The sequence below is a fragment of the Amblyomma americanum genome, chromosome 1, assembly GCF_052857255.1.
Source record: "Amblyomma americanum isolate KBUSLIRL-KWMA chromosome 1, ASM5285725v1, whole genome shotgun sequence".
Lineage (NCBI taxonomy): Eukaryota > Metazoa > Arthropoda > Arachnida > Ixodida > Ixodidae > Amblyomma > Amblyomma americanum.
This window is the reverse complement of record NC_135497.1, coordinates 31,105,946-31,133,096: the sequence shown is the minus strand read 5'-3', so window position 1 is coordinate 31,133,096 and position 27,151 is coordinate 31,105,946. Positions and strand designations below refer to the sequence as shown.

The 27,151-nt window shown below is 47.9% G+C and overlaps 1 pseudogene across 1 annotated transcript in view; it reads left to right on the top strand.

Moving 5' to 3' along the window:
* LOC144112528 (carboxy-terminal domain RNA polymerase II polypeptide A small phosphatase 1-like) overlaps positions 1-16,130 on the top strand; it is a 63,007-nt pseudogene extending 46,877 nt beyond the window's left edge. Inside the window, exon 8 of the transcript XR_013310299.1 lies at positions 15,579-16,130. The product of XR_013310299.1 is annotated as a carboxy-terminal domain RNA polymerase II polypeptide A small phosphatase 1-like (transcript). The remainder of the gene's footprint in view (positions 1-15,578) is intronic.
* The last annotated feature ends 11,021 nt before the right edge of the window (positions 16,131-27,151 follow it).

The following is a 27,151-nucleotide window of genomic DNA, read 5'->3' as shown; positions in this document are numbered from 1 at the left end:
AACCATAAACCAAGTGAAGCGCAAAAAATAGGGGTGTGCTAATTTTGACATCCTCAAATATGAATCAGACACAAGTATGAAGAAAAAATGCCTTCGAATATTGAATATCTGTTCTGTATGAATAAAATTTCAGGAAAAAGTAAATGGGCAAATGTTGTCCTTCACTTTTTACATAGTGTATTGTCTTTGCAATCGAAATGAGCACAACTAAACTGGCTCAGCACTATATTTAAAAAAAACAATTGACCACAGAAAACATGACCTCATTTGTACGGACTTCAAGGGACTGCAGCAAATACCCGAATTATCCAAAGGTCAAGTTATTAATGCCCCTCCGGCCCCCTCAAGAAAATGAAAATGCCGAAAATGCAGTGATGCCTTGTGTGAGAGGGCTGGATTGCACAAAACGGCAAAAACTTTGTGACGAGCGTGCAGTTTTGGTGTGCTGGAAGAAAAACTCTGACCTAATTAGGGGAATGCACATTGGCATGAGAATGGCGGGACTCCTTCAGAAAAATTAGCCGACGATTACGCTTCTTGGTAATGCGATTTTTAAGTGTGGCTGCTGCGACACTCGAACCATAGGCGACTGCACATGGAACACATAGTGCCAAATGGAGGCTGCTCTGGGTTTCGATTTGAGCACCGTGCATAGCGTTCTGCTGCCGATGAACCTCTTCTGGGCGAATGGCCAGCACGTTCACAGCATGTGCTATCCTTGTGCCATCTCTAGCTAGCGACACATACCTTACCTACGATGCGATCGGTGAGGCTACTCGGGTGTTGCGGGTTGCCGTTGTCCAACCTGCCTTCATGCTATCGCTGCACCCTCCTCCTTCGCTTTCCTTTTAGTGCTGTTTTTGCTGTTTGGCGCATGATAGCATTGGTTGCTTATGTGCCATTAAACCCAACACAACACAATTGTTTTTGCTGTCGCCATCTTTCATCTTCCACTGCACTCGTTCGGTTACGCGGCTCAACCCAGGATCGGGTGCATAAGAGCTGCGCTCTAGAAGAAAATAAATGACCACTGATACGCCAGTTGGCATTTGAAAGCAGCACACAGCTAGATTAGATGGCTAGCGAATGCGCGACCGATAGCCAATGTTGCTTTAGGCGAAACTATGTGGCCAGGTGATTTTTTGGCGTAGCGACATGTGCCCTCCTATTGTTGTCATGCCTGCCGTTGTGTGCACGTCACAGGTGCACACATTTTTCAGTGCACCTTGCAGGAGGCGGTCTTTCGTGACACCTCTACTCTGGTTCCCGTAGGGAGCCCAGTGCGAAATTCTGCTAGTGGGCTATTCTGCATATCGTAGTTGCCTAAAACGAGGTGGTGGAGCTCACTCTACAAGAGTTGTGTAGGCAAGAGGATGAGTACGATGGGTGTGAGCATTAAGCATGTACAGTCGAACCTCGTTATAACGAAGTAGCATCGGGACCGTAAATCAGTTCGTTATATCCGATATTCGTTGTAACAGTAGACATAAATATCGGCTGTGACAAATTCGTAATTTGGCTCGCGCAAATATTCTAGACACTAAAATGCATTATATACTTGGCTTTGAACCCACTACAAACGTGGTAATCCTTACCTGTCTCCTTGTGGCATTCAATCAAAATAGGCCGGAATATGGGAAGGTTGACACGACTGTTCTTACGTCGCCGCGCACGTGAAAGTGCGTGGCGCGAAACGACTGCACCATGTGTCTGCGCATAGGCGACTTGGTGTAGAGAGAGGAACTCGAGTGAGACACAGCGGGAACCATCGCGCCTGCGTGCTCTGCCGAAGCGCGATTGGTGGCCCCGAGAGGGACCGTTGAAAAAAAAAAGCTGCCAAAGCAGCTTTGAGAGAAGAGGAGGAGGAGGAGAGGGGGCGTTGGGCGAGAAGAGAAGGAGGAGAGGCGGCGTTGGGCGAGGAGACATATGCAACGCCAGCCCGGGATCAGCCAAACAGGTTTGCATTCGTTCATTTGAAGAAAGATGTTATCTTCGTCTGGTGGCTTTTCACAGCGCTGCGCAGAATGAAGTTTTCTACATTGTCCATGCTCAAGAGGGCCTTTTCTACGTCAGCAGTTTTCGTCGTCGGGAGTTTTTCCAAATATCCTTTCAGCCTCCTGGCCATGTCCGCGGCATCCGCACTGCTCATCGTTGGTTCATCCCGTTCACTCTCACCGCTGTCGCTGCTGCTGTCATCCTCGGGCAACAAAACGCGATCCACAATTTCTTGATCCGTCAGCTCGGGCGCCACGGCCAAGTTCTCATCGGCCGAAACGAAATCGTCGAATTCGACGCCTGGGACTGCCAGCCGATCCCAAGTTCTGTCCAGCTCTGCCTGGTCTTCGGGCTGCACTTCTTCGTCGGCAGGCAGAACAAAACCGGCATCCGCGAAACAGTTCCTTATTGTCGACTGCCTCACCTCATTCCACGACCCGTACAACATTTCGAGTGTCGTCTTGATGTTTATTGTTGTCGATCTATGTCGATCGATGTCAAACACCAGTTGCGTCACCAAACGCTTCCTATAATTGCACTTAAGAGAACGAATAATGCCTTTGTCTAAAGGCTGCAAAGCAGAAGTTGCGTTCGGTGGCAAAAACTGCAAGCGAACTGCCTTCAGCACGATCGAAACTTTATGCGCCGAACAGTTGTCCAAAAGCAACAGGACCTTCCTGTGCTGCCTCTCCATGTCCTGGTCGAACGCTCTCAGCCAGTCCTCGAAAAGCTTGGTCGTCATCCACGCTTTTTTGTTCGACGTGTATTGAACCTGCAAATTCCGGACGCCTTTCAGGCACCTCGGATGTGCCGACTTGCCGATGACGGTGAGCCGTCTTTTGTCGGAGCCGTCCATGTTCACGGCAACGACGACAGTCACCCGGTCTTTGTTTTTCTTGCCCCCATGGCAGGTCTCGTTCTTCATCGCCAGTGACCGCTCTGGCAACAACTTGAAAAACACGCCGGTTTCGTCGACGTTGTATACGTCGCACTCGTCGTACTCCTGGAGCAGAGGACGAAAATTCTCCAGCCACGTTTGACATGTCTCCATGTCGACAGCGGACCCTTCGCCAGACAAAGTGTGGCACGCGATCTCGTGCCTATCTTTGAAACGTTGCAGCCAACCGCTGCTTGCACAGAAATCGTCATGCCCCAGTACGCAGGCCAGGCTGTGGGCCTTCTGTTGAAGAAGTGCTCCCGACACCGGCAAATTTCGCGCCCTCACATCTTTAAACCAAGAAAGCAAAGCCGCTTCCACGTCCGGGTGATGGCAAGGCCTAACTCGTTTACGGTCGGCTTTTATGGCGTCCTCGGTGTTGCCCTCAATCTTCTTTCTAGTGGCCAAAATGGTGGATAACGTACTTGGAGGAACGCCGAATTCCGAAGCAATATCCTTTTTCTTGCGGACACTGTCCACAGCTCTCAGTATCTGCAGCTTTGTCTGGAGCGAGATCGCTTTCCTCTTCGATGCCATTTCGAGCGCTGCAACAACAAGACTGGCCGCTGTGCTGATGTCAGAACGCCGGCCTCAAAGTTGCCAATGTTGCTGCGCTTGCCTTTCTTTACCGCTGGACAAGTGGCGCCGCCTTTCGGCCCTCTGTCATGTCATGAGCTTTCAGAGTTTTCGCGCTCTGTTCACAGGTGGCGCGACCATCCAAACGCGATTTTTGTGCCAGATGGCAAAACTTTTTCAAACGATAAAAAAAAAAATTCAGCTGTGTATCGGCCTTCGATTTTCATTTTGGTTTTTGTTTTTTTTTATGCTACTTTCAAGTTCTGAGCCTCGTGTAAACCAAATATTTCTTCGTTACAGCCGATATCGCGGCGGATCTCGCGTTTTCGGTTTCGTTATAAAAGAATAAATGTCACTGAAATGAAGCATGACCACCCAAAATTCGTAATTAGTTCGCTATAACCGATAATTCGCTATATCAGTGTTCGTTATAACGAGGTTCGACTGTAGTACATTATGGAAGGGCCCAAGAAAACACCGCACTGCTTTCACATTGTGATTGTTGGACGCCGGTGGTCGGCCATCCTCCTCGTCGTGTGTGATATGTGTAAAAGCCCACTTGCAGAATTTCACACGAGTTCCAAGCCTAGAAGCATCCGAATGTGATCAGTCCACACAATAAACAACAACAAAGAAATTGGAGCGGATGCCTCTGTACTGTTTTTCTGAACTCGAATTTGGGATAATTTGCCCCAGTATTGTGGTTATGCCACAGACAGATTTATCAAAGTTGACGCGGTAATCGATTGCTACTGAATATTCAGAAATTCTCAAGTGTCAATTTCTCTAACCGAATACTAACCAAATAAGAAACATACGATATTTACACGATTTTGAGTTGACCTTTTATTTTTTTTTTAAATCTGAAATGGAGGGGTCAACATACAATCGAAGCCAAAGCATAGTACCATAAATAAAGGTGAGACAGACGATGTCAGGGGTGCTACAGCATGGTTCACTTTTATGTTTGCTCTACGGCTCTGTCCAGTAGCATTCAGCTGTTCTGCGTGCTTGTTCAGAAGGATTTTTATTTTTTTTTTATTTTAAGTGCACACTCTGCGTTTATGGGAGTGTCAACAATAGTTGATGGAAGGGCCACCGTTCCAATCACGGCGGCGCCGCCACTCGGTACAGCAGTGCTTCCGGGGAGTGTCTCTAGCTGATGGAAGAGCCTTTGCGCTTACGCATGGTTTCTCTTTGGCTCTGTTTGATGCATTTGACTTGACTGCTGGCCAAGTTTTACCAGTTTTTAATGTAGTGCTTCGTCAGTCGTCATTTGTGCTCTGAGGCTGGTAAGTGTTCAGTGCTCGTTCACGGCTACATTCAAGATGGCTGTCATTTATGCCAAAGAAATGAACAGTTGTGCGCCGGGCCGCAATTCCAAGTTTCAGAAGGGATGATGCAGGTGTGGTGGCTGTGGTTGTTTGTATGCTGTGGTAGTTACTCTAGATACATTGTCATGACTGATATAAGTACAAAATACTGTAAATTTATTTTCTGCAGCTTATCATAGCTTGAATATGGTTAAAATAGCATTTTATGAATATTTCACGGGCACTTAATTTCACGAAGCAAATGTGGCAGGTCCCTTAGTGCTCGTTAAGTTTCCCACTGTCTTGCGCTACGCGCGTGGAACAGCTATTGCAAAGGTGAACTTGCAAAGGTGAACTTGAGCAAGCGTGATGAAGGCCATTCACGCATCATGGAAGAGCACCAGGACGTTGCATAGAACAGGTACTGCGTGGTAGATACCTGGAAATAAATATTTTTCAGTCAGCTTGAATTCTGCCTACAGTCAAATCCGGATATATCATACCCGCATATTTCGAATTATTGTCTGTATCGAACACAAAGATTATCCTCTTGAAAATACTATGTAAAAGTGTAGGACAGTTGCGTAGTATATCGAACTCCAGTTTCGCCGGCTGTTTGATATTTCGAACGCCGCGCCGGGCCCCTGCAAGGTGCGCTCTCCCCAAAGACACTCGCATCTCCGGTCGCTCAATGCGTGGCACGGAGGGCGAGCGGAGACGTTTGCAAGCCATTTTTCCTCGGGAAAGAGAGAAAACTGGTCATAAGTGATGGCAGTGCCTCCTCACTGGTGAGGTAGATGAGAACTGGAAAGAGCCAGGTAGTGGTTGCGCCCGCGGTGCCCTATGACTGGCACAACTAGCACCAACGGCTTATTTCCGCTGAGTTTTCTTCCTCTCTCTCCTTCATTTCCCTTTGTGCCTTTGTCATTCCTTCGTTGACTCTTGCTGACTCCCCGACTCGACCGACGTCAGTGGACTCCATCGGCCAGTGCGAGGCTGTCGCATTTTTCTTGTGCATGTCTGTTTCAACGCTCCGATTGTAGCGTGCGTGACTGCTGTCATCTAATGAGCTATGGCACCCACGGACGTAAAAAAGAGAAAGAATCTGGAGTTCGCAACACGCAACAAAGCTTGAGGTGATCTGGCACGTCAAGAATGGTGAAAAGAAGTCCTCCGCAGCACACGCATTCGGCATTCCGCGGAGCACTCTAAGTAGGCTGTTAAAAAACAAGCAGGACATCACGCTCAAAGCAGGTGAGCAAAGTCGGTCGGGAGCACGTCGTGTGCACCCTGCTGCTTTTGACAATGTTCAGAAGGCGCTGTATGCATGGTTTCTCGGAAGTCCAAGCGAAAAATATCCCTGTGGATGGCCCCATGTGAATGGAGAAGGCCAATTGGTTTGCCACGGCTCTTGGTGAAGAGAACTTTTTCGGTAGCACTGGGTGGCTGCAACGGTTTAAAAACTGCCACAGCATTGGGCGAAAAGCCATTTCAGGCGAAAGTGGGGCTGTCAGCAGCCAGGAGATTCAGCAGTGGGTTTCAGAGGAGTAGCCGAAAATCGCTGCAAAGTTTTCGCCTGCTGCAGTCTTCAGTGCAGACTAGACTGGTCTCTTTTGGCAAATGCTGCCGATTAAGATGCTCGATCTCCGTGGGAGCTCATGTGTAACAAAAGTAAAAACAGCGCTAATTTTTACACAAACCACACAGAAAGACCAGACAGGATGGGTGCTGACTCAAACTATGTTTGTTGAAAGCCACATGTTGCATATATATAGCCCGAAGAAGGTGAACGCATGCACACTTCTTACACGGTAAAAAAGGAAAAATATATAAATAAATAAAAACAAAAAAGCACTCAAACCAAACCTACTCATTATTGCATATTCTTTAGCAATCTATGCTCACTTTCTCGTAGGGAGATAGAAGTGGTGCTGACGCACATGCCACCTCACTCTTTGATAAAAAAGGCTTCGGCCAGTTCCCGAGCTAATCTATCTTTGCTTCTAGCTAGAATTTTAATCTCGCCAAGTAATGCCGCTGCAATGGCGGATTCCTCCAGCGGCGGAGTTCGAGGAATCTCCGCTGGGATCACCTAGTAGCAATAAGCTTCTATTGGTCAATCCACACTGTTTCTTCAGCTAAATGCTAGAATAAAAAGCAGGCACTTAATGGGACATTTATTTAGAGGCAGTAGCCATTAACGAGCTTTGCAAAGGTTGTATATAGGTACCAATGTCAGCAGCTTTGTCGCATTGCGCGTTCTTGTGTTTCTCATTAAATGTTTCTTTATACATTACTTAAATAAATTTACCTATGTTCTAAATCTTTACCTTCCTTAGTTCTGTATGTACAGTTTTATGGAGCGCACCTTTAATCCGAAATGAAACACACTCGATTTGCTTCACAGCTTCGTATGTACAGTTTTATTGGGGACACATCTATTTATTATAGTTCAGTAGGGTAAACTGCTGGGCTAGTCGGTTCATAATGCACAGAAGGTGGAACCAGTGAAACTGACGCAGGACAAAGGAGGCACACGGCGGTGTTGTGTGTGTGCCTCCTTGTTCTTGTCCTGCATCAGTTTCACTCGTTCCACCATCTGTGTATTTATTATAGTTTTGCTCTCAAGACAAATATATACATTTCCGCTGTCCACGTAATTACAACATAGCTAGCAGGTGTCTTCATTTGTAGATTTAGAACTTCGACTGAGGTCGGTGCAGCTCTTCTCAGTGGTCACAAGTAGCTCTGCCACCAATTTCTTGCTGTTTTCCTATATATGGAATGGAGGAATTGATTTCCATTTTTGTTATCGGTGTCTTTACAAAGTAAACTGTCATAATAAAGTCAGCTTTTACTGCAACTGGATATTTGATTCATGAAGCTTGGTCTTCAATGTGTGCAGTAAATGAGGCATTCAATTGCTTACATAATATGCTAGAATGTGGACTTCTTGCTGGCTACATATTCCGGTAAGTCTTAGGTTTTGAAATTTATCCGCTTCCTGATTTTTACGGAATACTTCGGCAGACTCTTCAAGTGCTTCTTCAAAGCAGCAGACTTGAGAGGCGTTCACTTTGAGTCGGGGACATCCCTTGAGGTGCATGGCTGAGAAAGACCAGACTGGAAACTGATGGGATTGCGCCTGTGCGAAAGTGGTGCAGTGGTGGTGCTCCCTGTAAGCTCGGCGATGTAGGAGGCCTCTTGCACGATGTCGATCTCAATAAAGTGAAGTTAAACCTAGAGGGAAGTTCAATTTCGTTTAAACAGCAGCTGTAACTTGGCAAGGGAGCTATCTCTTGAAATGCTACATTCACCGCTTAAAATTGTAACAAGGTTCCTGGTTTAAAGACACTCATAAATGCAGCGCTAAGTCTACCCTATCTTTCAGAAGTGACTTTATTTGAAGACACTCCAGTGCAGTGGCACAACGAAATTCGCTCGTGGTATTGCCCTAATCCAGGCATTCTATTCTTCATCCCGGGGAAACTTGAAGACATGATTTTTGAGGCGCGATTTTTAATTAGTCCGGCAAATGGGCACGCAGCACTTGTTATGCATATAGGCCTAGACTCTGCATTGTATTCCTTGCCTCATTTACAATGCAGGGAACTTCTGTGCAGGCCTCTTTTTGCCTGACAGCTCGGGGGAGGGGGGGGGGACAGCCAGAAGGCCTTAACTCCTCTAGAGGGTGTTGGTCTAGCCACCCCCATTTTGAGGGTAGTCTGTTTTCTTATTCAGCTTATACGGTATTGTATAGCCACTGCTGGGAGGAGGAGAGGTGCCTCCAGACCTGTTTCCATTCACTGCAAAAGTTGACTCCCCCCCCTGAGGGCAGTCTGTTTGGTATTGTATGGACCTCCTTCACCCCGCGACGTCACGAAGATGCGGTGGTGCTGATGTCAGCAGCGACTTTCGCATAGTAGGCAAAACAGCTACCGCCAGCCGGTGCCTAACGCAGCTGCTACAGCTACTACAGGTACTAAAGCACGAAGTCTGGAGTCGATCGGCACTGCCACTCAATGTACTTAATAGCATATAAGTTACTGCATTCATTCACCTGAACATCAGCATAGTACGCTTATAACTGCGGAAGGAAAAAAAGCACGTATGTAGCTGCGCACGCATTTATCACCTTGAGCCGGTGTGCACGGTGCCCCTGCCGGCAGGTTCACTCGCCCCCAAGGAATGCGTTCTTTTTTTAATAGCACAGCATGTTTTAATGGCACGTTTTACGGCATTTGATATTTACTTGAAAATGTTTCTTAATATGACAGACGTAATTATTTGATTCGAGTAGAAAGAAATCTGACAAGTTCATGCGCGGTCACGTTGGCTTGCTTAGAATAGCGTACATTAACTGTGCTAAAAGCCACATGCTTTTTCATTGCATCATGCATGCGTCATGTTTCATGATGCAGTCCATGACCGCGAAGGTTGTTTGGAAAGAAGCAGCCGCAGGCGTGCTACGAACAGACGTGTCGAGATTGAGAGGGGGCGCGGAGATTGAGAGGGGGCGCGGCAATGAAAAGTGTTTTCGTTATTTATGCACGCGATATGAAACTAAATTTGGTGCAAATATGAAATTGCTACGCTAGTTTCTGTAATGCCTTTTATTTTTAGCTATACCTGGTGCAGTTCTTGGGTAATTATAATTAACACCCTCGTCAAGTCACCTCAAGGTGTTAAATAATTGAGTAGAAAGTGTGCAATTTTTTTATGCCAGCATGTTCCCAAAGCCCTGTTCTGCATATGACGCTATTACTTCTTTTTTTAGACGTTCATGTACTTATGCATGGATAGTTACGTGAAAATGTTTCTTACAAAAATAACGAACATAATACTGCACGTGTAGGAAAAAAAATCGAGAGATAAATTACACTCCTCAACATCTCAAGAATCGTTTGCGACAAATAGAATCATTCTATTTTCATGCGTTACGAAATTACGAAGATGTGAGTGATGCCAATCGCAGAAAATGTGAAAGGCCAGAAAACGAACCTTAACGTTTACTTCCTCGTTTTTGGCCTCTTCGCTTGCGCTTTGGTCAAAGAAATGCGGCCTTGAATTAAAAGAAAGCCTCAAAGAAATTACCTCACAATTTTCGACGACCACGCATTTCGAAAGCGTACTTTATAAATTTCTACTGAATATTAAGGTATAATTTTTCGTGACGAAACAAAACACCCCAGGGCTAAGAAAAGTAATTCCAGAAATCAAAAATGTTCACCAAATCGACCAGTTTAACAAGGGGAGAAGTCGGCCTGGCTGTTGCGTGATCCTGCGGATAAAAACAGCGCTTAAGCGGGGCAGCTAGAGGAGAATGGGGACAGGACGCTGTCCCCACTTTCGCACAGCACGACTCCTACGTATGTCAGCAGACGGTGAGCGCACGTCTGCTCCGCCGAAAGAACGCCAGCACATTCTCTCACTACTGTCCCGAAGTAAATTATTCTGGCTAGAGCAGAGTGTCAAAAACTTTCTATTTTATTCAATGCCTAGCGTAGAAATCAACTCCAGAAACGCTTTATGTTTACTACTAACCATATATACAATACACAGTGGCGAACTATTTCTCTGAATACGCCGCACGTGGCCAACGCGAGCTGGTGTACTTCAAGAAATTACTAAGCTGTAAACATCAACCATTGCTGTGATTCGCAGAAACTGAAAACGCGCCTACAAGCCTTGAAAACCCGCGCTCAACGCCTCTCCGCAACGACACTCCCTGGCCTTTTGCCTACCACGAGCCCGCTAGCGACTGCAGCGCCACCTAGTTTGTTTACAAACATGCAGGAGGTCTATAGCCAGTGTTGCCCCTGAAAAAAAGTAGTGCACATTACTGTGCGGTTACTTTATGGCCATTCATTTTAATTAGTCCTGGAATTAAGAACTTCAGATAACAATTTTATAAAGCTCACATTTCACATGAAACTTGTGCCCCAAACAAGATTTTACGCGAAATCCTGATTTAACGAGAATACTTTGCACAAATGTGCCGGAGCTAAGCAATGTTATAGTGGCCTAAAGTTGCCGGTAGAGTTACATGTGATAGCTTCTGACTCTGTGGCACATGGTGAAGCCATTTTCTGAATTTGATATTAAACACAAAATGACATTTCATCATCAATTCTACCTTCACGAAGAAAACATTGCTGAACTCTCAATAAATTTAAGGTAATTATTAAAAATGTGATGTTCCAAAGTGCTGTACATGCTTCCACTCTTTAGAGAGTTGTTTGAGTGGTTTGGGAAGGGGAGGTAGGTGAAGGCAAGTGTGTGAATGCGTGTTTGTGCAAGCATTTCGTGTTTTATGGCTATTCTGTCTTTTTCTTTTAGTTGGGTGCGTTGTCAAGGGCAGGTGTTTTCTGGCATGCATGCGAGCCGCAACAAGGGTCATCGAGAGCACCTGTTCATTTTGTTTATTTACACCATCACTTTAGTTGCTCAGCACTTTTTTTTTATTCTAAATAAGGGGGCGGAGTAGGTCACAACTGGAACGAAAAGTAACTAGTAAAAATGTTAACGTAAGGACGTTACCCGTTACAGTTCAGAAATGATAACAAGTGCGTTGCTAAGTTACCAAAAAAAGTAACCCATTACCGGTAGCGCCATTACTTGCAACGCGTTACTGCCAACATCTACCCTTCCCTTGTGGTGGCCTATTGCTCCAGGAGAGGTGAAATCCTTGGCAGGCCATGCTTCTGCCCCCCCCCCCCCCATCTTGAGGGCACTCTGTATTGTATAGCACTCCAAGGAGGAGGAGGAGGGGCGAAGTCAACTTCCTTTCTGGATTTCTGCATCTACTCCTTCCTTGTGACCTGTTGCTCCAGGAGGGGGTTTTCCTGCAAGGAGCCAACTAATGCTCTCCCATTAAAAAAAAAAGACAGCATAAGAACCCACAAGAGTGCTCAGTGTAAAGCTTTGTAGGGGTCTAGTTGGTCGTGCATACTGAGACTGGGGAGCGCTAGATTCATGACAAGGGAACAACACCACATAGGAACACCACGAGACATGAGCGCAAAAACTCTCGTGTCTCGTGGTGTTCCTATGTGCTGTTGTTCCCTTGTCTAGAATCTAGCGCTCCCCAGTCTCCGTGTGCTCAATGTAGCCTTTGGTCTTGCAGGAATGCGCCACGAAACCATGATACCGCACCTTGATACCGCAGACTAAAGGCAGATTCACTGGACCGTGCACACTAGGACCGATTTCGTGCAGTTAGTTATGGTTTCCGTAGTAAAGCGGGGAGGGAGCGCAGCAAATTGACTTAAACCTGTCGCACGACCTCCGCGACTCCAGTGTGAACCCAACTTAAATCCGGTCTTTTTCTTTTTTTACCCTCGTCTCCTCGCCTTAGGAAAGGAAAAAAATCTGAAATAAAAGATGGTGTTATAGAAGCAAACTAGATGGTGCAGCTTGTCAAGGAGCGCAATCTTGAATTTTGGGGGGCAGGTTCAAACTGTGGGCTATATATGGCCCATTGCCTATGGTGCGGTAAGGAAAGAGTTAAACTGAGTAGGACGCACGAAAACACTTGCACCCACTATCGGCTGCGATGCGCGGGGGTTGTGGGGGGAGGGGGGATGCCAATTCCCCGCATTGACGGAGCAGCTGCGCAAGGCCTCTGGCGCTTGGGCTCCGTCAAAGGTTGAAGCTTTGCACATATGTCGGGTTTTCCAGTTTTGCTAATGATCACTAAGTAGCGCTTTCGCACCAAAAACATGCCGAGGCGCTCGTCGCGCCTTGCCCGCTGCCCGGGTAAGCCAGTTTTTTGGGAATTGACCACGTGCGCCATCTGATGAGTTTGTACACACACCTCGTGAGGGGCCGCCACTTTTTCCACTTCCCAATACTTGTTAACTGTACCGTCTGTATGTCATCGTGGGTCGCGAGCGCGCCAGTGTTGCCCGACTGCTACACGGTTCAGGGGAACTTTTAAAAATTCAATTACGAATTACTCGCTGCATCAAATGAGATCATATTTTGCTCCAGTTGTTCCGAGATGCATAGCGAACAAAATGAATAAACAGCTTCTACGGTCTAAAAATGGTGTCATGACCTCTTCAAGGTTCAGTTGCCTTTTGCTGGATTCTGTTTCTATTGCATGCATATAAAGTCAATCCCGGGTATATCGAACTCAAAGGGGACGGCAGTATGTATGCTTATATATAACCTAGAATCAAGAATACTGTGCATCCACGCTAGTGGCACCTTTCTTACAGTGATGTGCGCCCACCGGTGTGCTGACAGTGCACTGCTCGCTAGGAGTCTCTAGGCCTAGCCTGCTTTGCATCAAAGCCACAGGGGACAGTGCTTTCAAACTAGCCACTGCCAATCATAAGACGTCAAATCATGATACCAGCGTGCTATAAACTAGCCACTGCCAATCATAAGACGTCGAATCATGATACCAGCGTGCTAAAAATAGAACAATCTCCGATTAAAGTTAAGGTGCAGTTTAAGTCCTTTGGCAGCCAAGTGAACGAAGAAATCCAGGTGAGGGGCGCCGCTAGGCTTCGGTCATTTAGGTTGGCTTCATCGCACGACAAGCTAAGCACCGAATGCTGCCTTTCCCGCATGGAATGAAGGCTACCCTCACGCATACCCTATGTTCACCTCGTCATGCGGTTTCACTGTGCTAGCGCTTCCTGTAAGTCTCCAAGCCAACACATATGACCCGTCTCCGCGGGCAAGTGATCACCTTTTATGTGAAGCGCCACTTGTAGGGCCGTGGCACACCTTCACCACGAAGAATATTCTTGTGAACGAATAAATGCGAACTTTAGTGCTATATATTTGCACAACATTTTCAATGGGACCGGCTTTAATACCCCGCTCAGCATCAACCGACACCATTAGTTAGCATCCTAGAATATGCAAAAGGATTTGTAGATGTGCAGTGATTTAAGTTTGGCTGCATGGGTGCCATGCTGCGTTTGTCTGCTGGTTGCATAAACACTTCAAACAAAATGCTTATTTGCGCCCATTTTCTATTTTTCCTTTAAAATAAGGCTTCAAAAAGGGGGTGCGAAAATTTCACCTAGATTTTGCCACCATGTCCTAAAAAAAAAACTCTACAAAGAACATAATTGTATATTGCTGCCTATACGTCGACCCCCCCTCCCCCTCTACCTCGCGGACCAAAAAAGTTGACTCCAAATGTAAGTCTACATAACCCCCTCTCTGCCGCCTTGCCCTACATTTTGTAGTTCCCCACGGGATGGCATGACGGTGCGTGAGCAGCTCAAAGCAACAAACGCACAACTTTAAAATTGCAAAGCCAGCAGGCAGAGGCAAATGGCGATAAAAGGCGATAAAATGGCACCCTCGCGTGCTGCCCGGGCTGCCTGACGAGCGGTAAACTGAAGAGTAAACGATTCAGTAGTTTAAGGTTCCCTAGCGTGCTGGAGGCTACCGGAAGTTTTCTCTCACAGCTGTTCATTGGGAAAGTGGACTGCCAGGGCAAGTGAGTGGAGTAAACGGCGCACAATTAGATTTTTTTTTGCCGGAATCAGTTTACAAACTAGTTAACAATCAAAACAAAGCACTTTTGTTCCGAAGGTATGACTTCGCTTTGGCCTGGCTTTGGCAGTGGCATCTTCCCTCGAATGGAGTGGTGGCGTCCCCTCGCCTCTCATTTTTGTAGCCGCACACGGAAACACGGCCACGCCGGTCTTCCCAAGACTACCAAGCGTGCAACCACATGCATGCTGGTGGTCTGGCATAGCAGGGAGTGTAAAATATGTGATAGACCCGGGTAATAAATTGGGGATGTGCAAATTATGCGAGTAAATATGACAGGCATTCCTTATTTCACATTTCACAGTCTTTGTTGGTGCATGCAACGGTGTAAGCAGTTGTGTGAGCTGAAGTTAACTAGGAAATTGTTGATGGAGTTGTCAAAAACTACAGGCAAAGTTAACTAGGAAATTGTTGATGGAGTTGTCAAAAACTACAGGCAAGTGGCTTTGAACAGAGGAGAATTATTGAAGCTTAAGTTATTATGTAAGTGGTCTTGTTTCGTGCTTGGTTTAGTACAGGCTGGAATCGTTTGCCTCAGTCGACGTCACACTTCCCTCTGGCCATAAAACACTCACACAATCAGCTGAAAAAGCAACTTTTTGTGCAACCCATCGCTCACATAATACGCTCCAATGGGCCTTTGAAGTATTAAGGCCATCTTGACTGAAATTTTACTTAGGCTGCAGTGGCTGTTATTAACACAACAACATGTAAGGAAGCAGTCATGGCAAAGTGGTATGGCTATAAACTGTTTAAAATGCACCATGGCAAGCACTGCACTTGGCCTCACTGTGAACCGCAACGGAGATACAACATCACGTCTTGGATCACCTTTGCTAGCTGCAATCCCTCTTGCAAGTGGACAGTCTGCAAGTAATGAGTCTGGAGTATGCGGGTTCGAACCTGACTGTGGCGGGCTGTGTTTTCCATCGAGGCGAAACTCAAAAGGCACCCATGTGCCGTGCAATGTCAGTGCACACTAAAGATCCTCAGGTGGTCGAAATTATGCCGGAGCCCTCCACCACGGCACCTCTTCTTTTCACTCCCACGTTTTTCCCTTTTCTTAGGAAGTGGTTAAGGTGTCCACCGAGAAGTGAGAGTTGCTGCGCCATTTCCATTCCTAACAAAAAAAAAAAACACCAAGCAGACCAGGAAAGGCTGTTGGTGCACACTAGCATTTCATGTTTTTTGCTGGTTTTGTGGCGTTTTTGATGACTTCTTGCTGTTCTTTGCAGGTGCCTGTGGGGGTCCTGGTTCGACGACATGTCGGACACAGAGCTGCGGGACCTGATGCCATTCTTCGACAAACTGAGCCGTGTCGAAGATGTGTACACGGTGCTGCGAAACTCCAACAATGCTGCAGGCGGTGGCGGCGGCGGCAGTGGCGGCGGCGGCGGCGGCTCACCAGCCTTCCCGGCACCGCTGCTCATGAACGGTGCAGCGCTGCATGCTGGTGGTGGCTCCTAGCATTTCGCCAGACAAAGGACCCCATGGTGGGGCAGTGGCCCGCCATTAAACACGCACGCGCGATGCTCCCTGTCTTGTGCAGCAGTGCAATAGCCCCCCCTCCTCCGCCGGCAGTACAAAGCGCTTACGGGTCCCGTGCTAGTCGAAAGACTCTTGCCGCCCGGGAGCTTTCGGGCAGCCTACTTAAAGTGGGAGGGGGGGAGGCCGGCTGCTCCTTTGTGCCTTGTTTCTTCCCCGGTGCGCACCGGAGAGTTTGTATAATAACAGTGTTCCATAATCTCACCTGTATCATAGATTAAAGAGGACTATTTCAGCTTGCACACCTGCCCTTGTCTGCTTCACTGCCACGACTCTGCATTGTCTGTCTGCTCGTGGCCGATTTTCAGCACACAGCAAAAGCATCTAGCGTTTTGGTCAGCCAATGCACGCGCCGCGTTGTGCCTCGATGGTTGGCCACGAATGCACCAGCCAGGAATGCTCCTACCATTTTCTCTATTTCTACCATTTGCTCCTACCATCTCCTCCGTGGCTGTGTATTTGTGGCGGCCCTGCACCAATTTTGTCTAGTGTGGTCATATCGGCTAAAGTAGACCGAAACAAACCTTGGAGTCTGCCCGCGTAGGTGCATTCTTGCCCGTGCGCGCTCGCGGCTTTTTTTTTTTTCACATTCGGTTGTGCGCTCGCGCTTCTGTGGAGATGGAACATGAACAGCAATAAAATTCAGGCCGTGTGTAGGCATGCAGAGCAGCGTTAGAGAAATTTCCTGAATGTTTCTGAAACATCAAGCTGTCGGGCACTCTTGTGAAAACGGAATGCTTTCGGATATAATTACCTCTGCTGTGACTGATTTAAAACGTCAGATTTTCATGCAGAATTTTTACTGCACAGCTAAAGGCACAAATAAGTTGTTGTTGAGGTGATAAGAAAACATTGCTGTTGTAATTACTGTGCTGATTATCATACGACTTTTATGAGCCTATCACACGGCTGTGTTGCTCTGTGAACTCTTGCACAAGCACTAAGCAGGCTTTGTCACATTTGGGCAAAATTACTTTGCCTGCTTTGCTGTCCAGGGCTACTGCATACCATTCGTTTTTCAAACTGTCGTGTTGTGCTTGCCAGGAATTCAGTTGTGGCCCTTCGATAGCCCTCTCTGATGTCATTTGGTATAGGGAGCTTGTAAGAACGCCGGCAACGCTGTGCCTCCTGGGTAGTCCGCCTGCCTGCCGTCCTAGACGGCAGTCAATGCAGCTACCTCACGTGTGACACAGCAAAGTTTACATGTTCGCGTAGTGTGTACAAACGGAGCTGGCTTGATGCTGTACTGTTGTGTAGTGGGCTGTAACATCCGAACCCAAAGCAAAGCGCGGAGAACTAAAAGACATGCAGGACAGGCTGGCTGCGAGTTCATCAGGATACCTCGAATGTATTTGACCGCTCTTGCTTATGCGTGTACATTTTCCAGGTCAGCTGTCAAAACTTATTGATGATAGCAAACCGACTGGGCCCCCCGGGTTATGCCTTGAAGTTCCAAATCAGCCGCGCTATCAAAGCCGCAAAGCACGAATCCATCGCCCATTCAGTTCTACTCTCAAAAAACCTCTACTGAATGTCAGCACCGTTGATGTGCTGGCACAAACTTCTAAATCCATATTGCAGTCTGCGTATAGCGTGAGGTGGGCCCTTTCCGTACCTGTTTGCACTTTGCTCACAGCGTGCCTTATCTTTTGGTCACAGTGTCGATGCGTAGGTACCTGAGGACACTACCGACGTCTTTCTCATACTTAGGGGTGGCACACAAGCAACAGTCGGAAACTACACGGCACTTGGAAGCCTAGCTGCGCTGCGTTGACTGCTGTCTGACTGTCTGTGGGAATAATCGCGCCAACATTGGCTGGGAGGGAGAAGGGGGGGGGGGGGGGGGGGGGGGGGGGGGGGGGGGGGGGGGGGGGGGGGGGGGGGGGGGGGGGGGGGCTTTTTTCGAGAGGCATTCGCAGCTATGTGCTTCTTGGATTAACTGGAATCATTAAAAGACAATACTGCCTGGAGGCAGTAGTTTCAAGAGTGTCAATTTTTCTATATAAATCATTTTTCACCCTGAACATTCCATTAGCTTATATTAGGTTTTCTTTTATTTAAGCGGCATAATGAAGGCATTTGTGTTTAGGGTGTTTGACTGTTTTACCTGGTGGGTGAAACTTCCTCTACCTGCCTGTGGCCACGATTTACAGACTCTAGCACCAATTCCTCCTTCAGTTACGTTCATATCGGTTGGCGGCCGGATAACTGCGGGGCGTGTTCGCACCTGCTGCAATCGCGTACTGGTTCGAAATCTGGCCTGCTAGGGGAGGTGGGCGGATGTATCGCTGTCCGCCTGCTCTGCACGCAGCCGCACGCCACGGTTTTACTTCATTTTTCGTACACCAATTCTTTACTGTTGCATGATAAAATTGATTGCGCTGCTAGTCTACAGTGGTAACCGCACGCTGGGCCAAGGTGCAGAGAACATATTTTACGTGGTTTTAGTAATGTTCCACTGACGATCAGTAGTCTTCTTTGTTGGTCCGATCGCGGATGAGAGCGGCTTCCAATAGGAGTTTGACAAGATGATGCAGGTGTTCAACGACAGTGATATATTTTCTTGTTACATTTCCGAGTGACAAAAAAAATACAAGAGGTGCGGTTCGCCGCAGCGTCACGGTTCTGGCCGCGCACGGCACACTTATGGCTCGCAAGCCGTTATGAATGGTCCAGCCGCACACGACTGCCCGGAAATGCGAGGAACCCTTGGGTGACCGCTCAAGGCTCAACCATCTGAACTTGCAACCCGCGCACAGTCGCTGCTCTGTTCATACTCGCACTCGCCGCTGAACATTATTCCCGTGTGCAGCCTGCCCACGCTTTCTTTTTAGTGCGAAAGCATTAGATGGCTATGTCCCGAGTTTCGTGTCAGCTAAACTTTCTCCACACGATTATGCAGCTCTGAGAAGATAAATGTGCAAAAGTTTGGTTGTGTTAGTGTGTGTGACTAGTCATATCGCTGTGGAAAAATTTGGTAGATGTGGTGTAATTAGTTGATTAAACGCAACAATTACACTTCGACGTCACAATAGCCATGGACGTCGACATAGCTTATCAGCACATTTGTGTCCTATAAAGGTGTATGTGGAGAAGTTGGATTGGGTCAGATAGTGCGTGATGAGCTCTTGCTGTGTGAAAAATTTGGTTGGTGGATTTTAATTTATGCGAAAATTACACTTGGACGTCACAATAGCCCCGTGTATGTGTCCCGTGCTTCCTGTCAGCAAAACTTTCTCCGCACGATTACTTCGTTTTGTGAAGATAAATGTGCAAAAATTTGATTGTTAGATAGTCGGGATGAGATGCTGCTGCGTGAAACATTTAGTTGATGAATTGTAATTAGTTGATTGCACTTCGACGACACAACAGTCACGGACATCGACATAGCACCTAGATGTCAAGAGCCACGGACATAGCACCTGGACATGGAAAGTAAAAATAAATAGTAAAAGTAAAAAGTACTGGCGTCGTGGAAAAAACCCGCGAGCGGGTTTACTCTCGCCGCTGTGGCTCAACAAAGTTTGACTTTTTCGACTAGTTACGTGCACTGCAGGAGTTGCTTTGCCTACATGCTTTCGAAAGCGCATGTATTTTCCCACGATGCAGACAAATTTTGTCGAGCCACAGCGGCGAGGGTAATTGCGTTTTCGAAATTCTAAAAACTGATATGGCTATTACTAATGACCGACTACAAGTGTCTAATTGTAACCAGCAGCTTAACTGTATTGTGTATTATCAGGAATTAGTTAAGCGGCTAACTAGTTAACATTGACATTTTTGCTGATGTCCGGCAACGCAGGTATTATTGTGCCGCAGAAGCCGCCTTCATACCTGAAAAAGCCTATTTAAAAAAAATTTTGTTCACCTTCGTTGAAACACTTGGCAGCAACGTGAAGGTGGAAGTGGGTGATGCAGGAGCGAGAGAAATCACTTGTCTACAAATCCCTCAGTGTCCATCTCCTGCGTGTGTTATTCCCGCTTTATTTCGGTGTTTCTGTTTACTTCTATCTTCCCCAGCCTTCGTTTTATTTTTGTCCATGAAAAAAATCATCGGAAAAACTCTGCGGGCCCCAATGGACAACTTGCAAAATTGCAGGAAATTGATTGTCATAAAATATTTTCCTACCAAAAACCCTCGTTCACAGACCGCGTTTTCACTTCCTGCTCTCCTAACAGAAAGAGCGCGAAGGGAGATGAGTCAGTCCCCCCCCCCCTCATTGTACTCTTTTTCGAAAAGGTGAGGGGGCTTGAACGGAAACATCTTCGACGGAAGTCCGTCTGGTTGGGTTTGTGAGATAGTTGAGAGAAAACTGATGCCAACCATGTTTTTAACTTTACCCAACGTTTCAGGACCAACTCGGTCCCTTCTTCAGGGGTGACTAAAGTGCGTCAGCAGCAGCAGCGGGTTGCTGCCTTCGCTGTCCCTTTGTTAGCATGTGGCGCAGTCCACTAACGTACGTCGAGGGGAGTGTTCCTGGACTCCTATTCATCGCCACCTTTTTTTTTGAGCCGGATGTGCCATGACTCCACATGTCGCCTCTTGAACAGGTTTGGCTCCACGGCCAAAACGCTCACCTCCTCGAAGGCTATCCGGTGGTCGACGCATTCGCAGTGTTCTGCGAGGGGGTTGGATTCTGAATTCATTGGCCGGATGTCATTTTTGTGTTGCCTTATTCTTTGGTGGAGGTTTTTTGTTTCGCCGTTGTATGAAGCCGGCCACTCTGAGCATGAGATTTTGTAGACGGCACCCGGTTGTTTTTCTCTGGGTTCGCGGTCTTTCGGTCGTGGTAAGAAGCGGCTTATTGTCGAAACAGGTTTGTGAGCCACGTGGATTCAACGTTTTCCGAGAATGCGTGCGAGTGCCTCGCTGGTTCCCCTCGCGTATGGAAGCACAATGCGCGCGTTTCGTTGTTTCATTGTTGGCTGGTCCCCCTATCCTCCGAGCTTGACGGAGACCAACGCGTTGAATAAAGCCACGTGTGTAGCCATTCTTCTGTAGGTCGGTGTGAACAGTGGCTTCTGCTTTTTTCTCCGCTTAGCTTCGGTAGAGCTTTGACTTTGCTGTTCTCAGGAGAGAGGAGACGACGGATCCCTTGTGGCTAGTAGGGTGGTTGGAATTAAAATTTAGGTAACGGCCGTATGGGTTTGCTTCCTATAGACACCGAAATTTAGATCTGCCCCTTTTCTTCTTATCAAGGCGTCCAGGAATGGCAATGTGTTGTTCACTTCTCGTTCCATTGCGAACTGAACAGAAAGCTCGACTGAGTTGAGGTGTGCGAGGAAATTTTCGACCTGTGATGTCTTCAGAATGCAGAAACAGTCGTCGATGTAACAAATGAAAACTTTGGGTTTTTCTTGGAACGACATCAGTGCTTACTCTTCGATGGCCTCCATCGTCAGGTTGGCAGCAGTCACCGAGATCGCGGCGCCCATGGCGCTGGTCTGCTTATAAAATTCTCCTTTGAACGAAAAAGCTGTGTTGCTTAGGCAAAAGTCTAAAAGCCGGCAGAGTTCTGGGTTCAGGCTCGTCCTGGTACCCAGGTCAGCGTCCGATTCGAGGGCTTGCTTCGCTGCGGAAACGGCAAAGGGCACAGGAACGCTGGTAAAGAGCGAGACCACGTCGAATGAAACCATGCACTCGTCCGCTTCCAGTTGTACGTGGGAAAGACGTTCGATGAAGTGGCTGGAGTTGCGCATGTGCGTTGATGAGTTGCCTGTCAGGGGTGATAGGACTTTGTGGGGGTAGGCCGAGAGTGCCTTAAGCAGTGAGGTGGCGAAGTCGACGATGGCGCGCAGCGGAACGCCAGGTTTATGAATTTTTGGCAGTCCGTAAAAAGCCGGGCTGAGCCGTTCCAGCAGATCAAGCGTAAGTAGAGGTGTTATGACTCCTAGTGGATGCTAAAAGTTTGTTCATTCTGGTCTGAATTAAGTTGCGGGGTTGGATCCTTAATTTCTCGTAAGCTGCACCGTCAAGGAGTGTTTTGACTTTTTCTTCGTAATTCTGTTGGTTGAGCACCACCGTAGCACTCCCTTTGTCTGCCAGGAGGATGACGATGTTTTGGTCGTTGCGAAGACTGCGAACTGACATTTCTCCTCTCGAGAGGTTCTGCGGCTGGCGGCCGGGAATCTTGAACAGAACCCCGTTAGCTGTTAGCCGAACTTTTTCGCGGGCGGAAGATTCAACATGCTTGATACCGTCCTCCACAGCTGCCACTAGTTGTGCGAGGGGTGGCTTCGCTGACGTGGTGTTGAACCCGTGGCCTTTCGCCAAGGCAGAAGTTTCGTTCGCAGACAGCGATCTCGGTGATAGGTTGGTGACAAAGTTGGAGTTGTCTCAGGTGGTCTACTTGCCTTGTCTTTCTCCTTTTGCAACTTGCAGAGTTTTGCTGCATGAGATGAGTTCTGTTTTTCTGCTGTGTGGAGGAAACACTTTCGGCGAATGCCTTCAGTGGGTCGAAGACATCCGCGAGTCGATGTTCAAGTTGTCGGCGCAAGAAGAACAGGTCCAGCTCCCTCCGCCTCGGGATGTCATAGCACTCGTGCATCCTTGCTTGCACCAGGCGTCGTTCAGCCTGGGATACAATCTTCTTGCCTTTCGGAGTGTGGACTAGGCACTTGAGTCGAAGGCTTTGTAGAACTAGTTGCATATCTCGGCAGGTCTTGGTGAAATCCAGGTGGGTCTTGTACGTGGCCACAGCGTGGGAGCAGGTGACAAAGCGTTTGGCCAATTAACTGTGCATGGTGTCTGTTGACCGAAGTCAAGGCGCGCATAATGATTTGAACGAAAACATCTTTGACTGAAGTCCGTCTGGTTGGGTTTTTGAGGTAGTTGAGAGAAAGGGGGCTGTTCCCAAATCTGTGAGAACCTGAAGCTCCGATATGGTCTCACCGCCAGCTTCAGAGACAGTGCTAAGGGAAGTCGTTGAAAGGTTGCAATGATACATTCCCTTGACTAGTACCTGTCTCGGCCTGCTCCTCGGGTTCGCACCTCTGCTTTATTGTGTCCTTTCAGCAGCTTCCCTCATGCAGATAAAGGGCCCTCTCCCCCTTTTCGAAGAAGAATGCGGGATTGCCGTCTGCGAACGAGGGTTTTTGGTTGGAAATTTGTAGAGGGCGCTTGACGTTCTGCAAGTTGTCAATTCTAGGCCGATCCCCCTGTGTGGGATCGGCCACACACACACTATTGTGCGTTTTTATCATGAAGACTAAAAAATTTCCAGCCTCAACCGCTGGCTCATTTACGGTGAAACTGCACACAGAGCTTGCGTATTATGGTAACTTTTGTATCGTAGCAAGTTTGACAACGGTACTTGCTTAGTTGAGCCGCGCATGATGCGAAAGCGCAATCGTCTACGCAGAGATAGGCAAACCAAAACCCACAAACGGCGTTTTTTTCGCTGAAGGGCGGCAGTGGCACCGTTTGTTTTAGGCAGTGGAAAGCACTGATCCCTACTAGGGGGCTGGATGCCGCATCGGGCGCCCGAAAGTGAAGCCACCAGAAGTTGGGTGGCATGTCCCGGAAGTCAGCCTTTGTCAATGCACGAAATCGGACCTCAGCATGGTTTTTCAGTTTTGGTTTTCGTTTTCCACTTAGCATTTTCTCTTTTCGACGTTCTCATCTTTTTTCATGACGATGCCTACCTGTTGCGCCGTCAACTGCATGAGGAGAGCAGAAAAGTCCTCGGGAAAGACGTTTTAAAAATAAGGGTCCATTGCATCGCTATGGGACAACACTGGCAGACAACAGAACGTCACTGCACACAGTACATACGGAGCCTCGTCTGCTCAGCTCTGTGTCGTCCCGTTCGCTAGCGTCGCCAACGCTGCTCTTTGTTGTGATGCGCGTTGTCGCCCTCTAAACCCAAGTTATACCATCAATGGGGGATAAATTTAAGAAAGAATAGGTGGAAACCTTCATTAGGCAGCCGAGTTTGCAGCGACCATTTTGCCGGATTGTGTTTAGACCGGAGCGAGGCCACAATCTGGTGAGGTGCCGTCGGTGTTCTGCTGGTTAACATTAGCGCGTCCAAAAGGTATATGGTAGTGCTTTTTCGACGGAGTGTATCAAGTACTGTTTCGTACTGTAGCATATTATGCCTGAATGGGCTCTTATTATTTATGCTTGGCGCAGTTGACTTCTAACAGCGCTTGTCACATGCGCTGCTGCATTAGTCTTTCTCGTCAGTCGTTTCTCTCGTGCTGTGTAGATGGAACACGGCTGTGCTATAGAGTTAGATTAAAAGCATGTGTGGAAGGTAAGTCACACACTAAAGCGATAAACATCACCTGCCACCGATGAGAAGATACATTGTCTGCCACCAACCCAAAACTTCGAGTGCCAGGATTTCCACGCCATTGCCTTTTCTTTGCTACACGAAAATTTGGTTTTAAGATGACCTAGACTCATCGTCATTCCACTACTTCTCCTAATTATCCTAATTACTCTTGGAAGACAAGAACCAGATCAGAAAATAGTGTTTAACACACGTACTCCTTTACCGCGGCATGGTGAGACATGAATGCCTGTTCACTTCGGTTCCTCTGAAATTACAGTGTTCCGCGAACAATGCTCTCATTTATTACGTTGAGCTTGCTTTTTCCTTTGATATTACCGTTAGGCGTTACATGAAAACAACGCGAAAAACAGAACGGGAGGGCGAAAGACGCGACTTTTTGCATTGGAATACACAGCAGACACCAAACTTCCGGGACATGTCATCCAACTTCTGGTGGCTTCACTTGCGCCCACTTCGGAAAGCGGGAATGCGGCATCCAGCCACCTAGTAGAGATCAGTGGTGGAAAGCGTCACGACAAGGCGCCGAGCTGAGCGTTGCAAACAACATTCTTTGAAAGGTAAAGCCGCGTTAAATCAGTTCTGATATTTTTTTTCCCGCCCAATTAGCCGAAAATGTTGTAAGCGCATGAGAGAGGGCGCTGCGATCGCCACGCGGAGCGGACGTGCGGTGCATGGGCTCCGTGAAAAAGCAATTCCTCAACTGGACAATTCACCTGGCCACCAAATAATTTTGGCGGAATCGAAACCACAAGACGAGGGTCACCAGGAAACCTTTTTCAACCCGGTAAGCCAATTTTTGGCTTTTCTACCGGTCTGCGAAATCGGGCCGAGTGACCGGGGGAGCTAGGCCTACAGACAAGGCCTAGCAGCCCCGCGTCCGCAGGGGCGACCGGCCATGCGGACACCCGAGATGGCTGGGGTGAAGATGCGAACGCAAAATCAAACCACGGCAAGAAACCCGATATCCGATCCAGCCCAAGATCGAGAGGAAGAATCAGGAATGGAGGTCACCAACTATGCGGAATTGGAGGATGCGCAACGCACGGAGGCGGAATGCACAGGCCCCCACAAAACCATGGAGGTACAGCAAGGAACCGATATCGGCGGATCCTACGACAGCATGAAAGACAAGCATTGGAAGGTAGTCCAATCCAAATGATTCATGAAGCAGGCTAGGCGAGAAGCCAAGGAAGCTGCCATTTCGAAAACAAGGGAGCCTCTACAAGGGAAGAACAATGGCAAGATGGCGCCAGCAAACGCAGCTGCCGGTGACGTCAGACGCGACGCAGCAACGCCTGCGGCGCAACAAGAACATTGGCGAAAGAGCAACGACGACCTACGCAAGCGCTGCCACCACTCCCGCGGGAGCAAGTCAAAATCATCATGAGACCACGTGGTGGACTCAAGGTGGGAGATAAATACCCGTATCAGGTCGCACAGGCCATTTACGAGGCAAGCGGCGGGAAGATCAGTAGAGGAAGATTTCTAACCAGGCTGAGACCGGGATCCAATATCATTATAGCCAGCGCAGCGGAAGAAGAAACAGCAGACAACATTAGGAAAATCAATCAGCTGACCTTCGAGGACAGAAGCTACGACGTCCAAACATGCGTAGCAATGCCGGAGGAAGTCAAAAGAGCAGTAACTCACGGCATACCATTAGGCCTTACGCCGAAAGAACGAAGAAAACCTCCGAGTCCAGACCAAGGGGGTGAAAATCTTGGCCGCAAGAGCTCTGGGAAGAAGCCGAACAGCTCTCATCACCTTCGACGGACCCTTTATACCAAAATTGATGATACTCGACACAGTGGAGCATAAGACATAACCGTATAGACCAACCAGGCAGTGTTGTTTCGTCTGCGGCCAGCAGGGGCATCGCTCCGACGTCTGCCCCACGCCGGAAGAAAGAACCTGCAGGCAATGTGGAACCAAGAACCCGGCAACGGAACACGAATGCCAGATCAAGTGCATGATGTGCGGGGAAGCCCACATCACAGGCAGCAGCGACTGCAAGAAACGACTGAAAACTAAAGAGGAGCTGAGAGGACGGCAACACATCAGCAACGGAAGAACCATGGGACAGTCGAGAAGGAGCAGGAGCCGCAACCGAAGACCAAGATGGTTCAGCTCGGAAAGAGAAGACCACAACGGCAGCAACTTCGATGAAAGATCCAGAAGCAGAAGCAAGGGCCCCCAGGAAGGAACCAAATGCAAACCCAGAGGAGAGAAGAGGGACGACTCGTATCCACCTCTAGGGAAACAACAGGAAAAACAAGACGCGGCACCGCAGCAAAAGAAAACCAACGAAACCAAGGTGAGCTGGGAAGCGGGTCCTCCCAAATCACTGTCTCCGCAGGAAAGAAAAGACAGGGAACTGGAAATGATTAACAAACAGCTACTAGGAGAAATAGAAGAGCTCAGAAGGGAGGTGAGGACGTTAAAAGAAAGCAGCCCCCAAAAATCACCCCCAGCCCCAGAATATAGGCTCCAGCAACCTAGAGAACCCAATTTAACAGAACAGCTAAAACCACTAATTCAGGCTATGCAGCAATTTAAGCAGATACAAGAACAGCAGAGTAAACAGATAGAACAACAGAGTAAACAAATAGAGCAACTAATGCTAAAACAGGCAGCCCACGATCAGGACATACAGTACATCCGAAGCTACATAAAAACTCGGAACACACAAAAGATAACGAGTGAAGTCCGAGACAGGCTATACAACGAAAGAAGATTCAACACCGAAAACTCAAGCAGCACCTCTAACGAACTATCATGGCTGGACAAACCAATTAAACGTTTGGCAGTGGAACTGCAGAGGATTTAAGAGGAAACAAGGACTCCTACAGCAATTCATTTACACACAAGGAACGCCACCGGACTTCCTCCTACTGCAGGAATCGAAAGGAGCCACACCACTATCACTAAAGGGTTTCACATGCCAAGAAAACGGCGGATTGCAA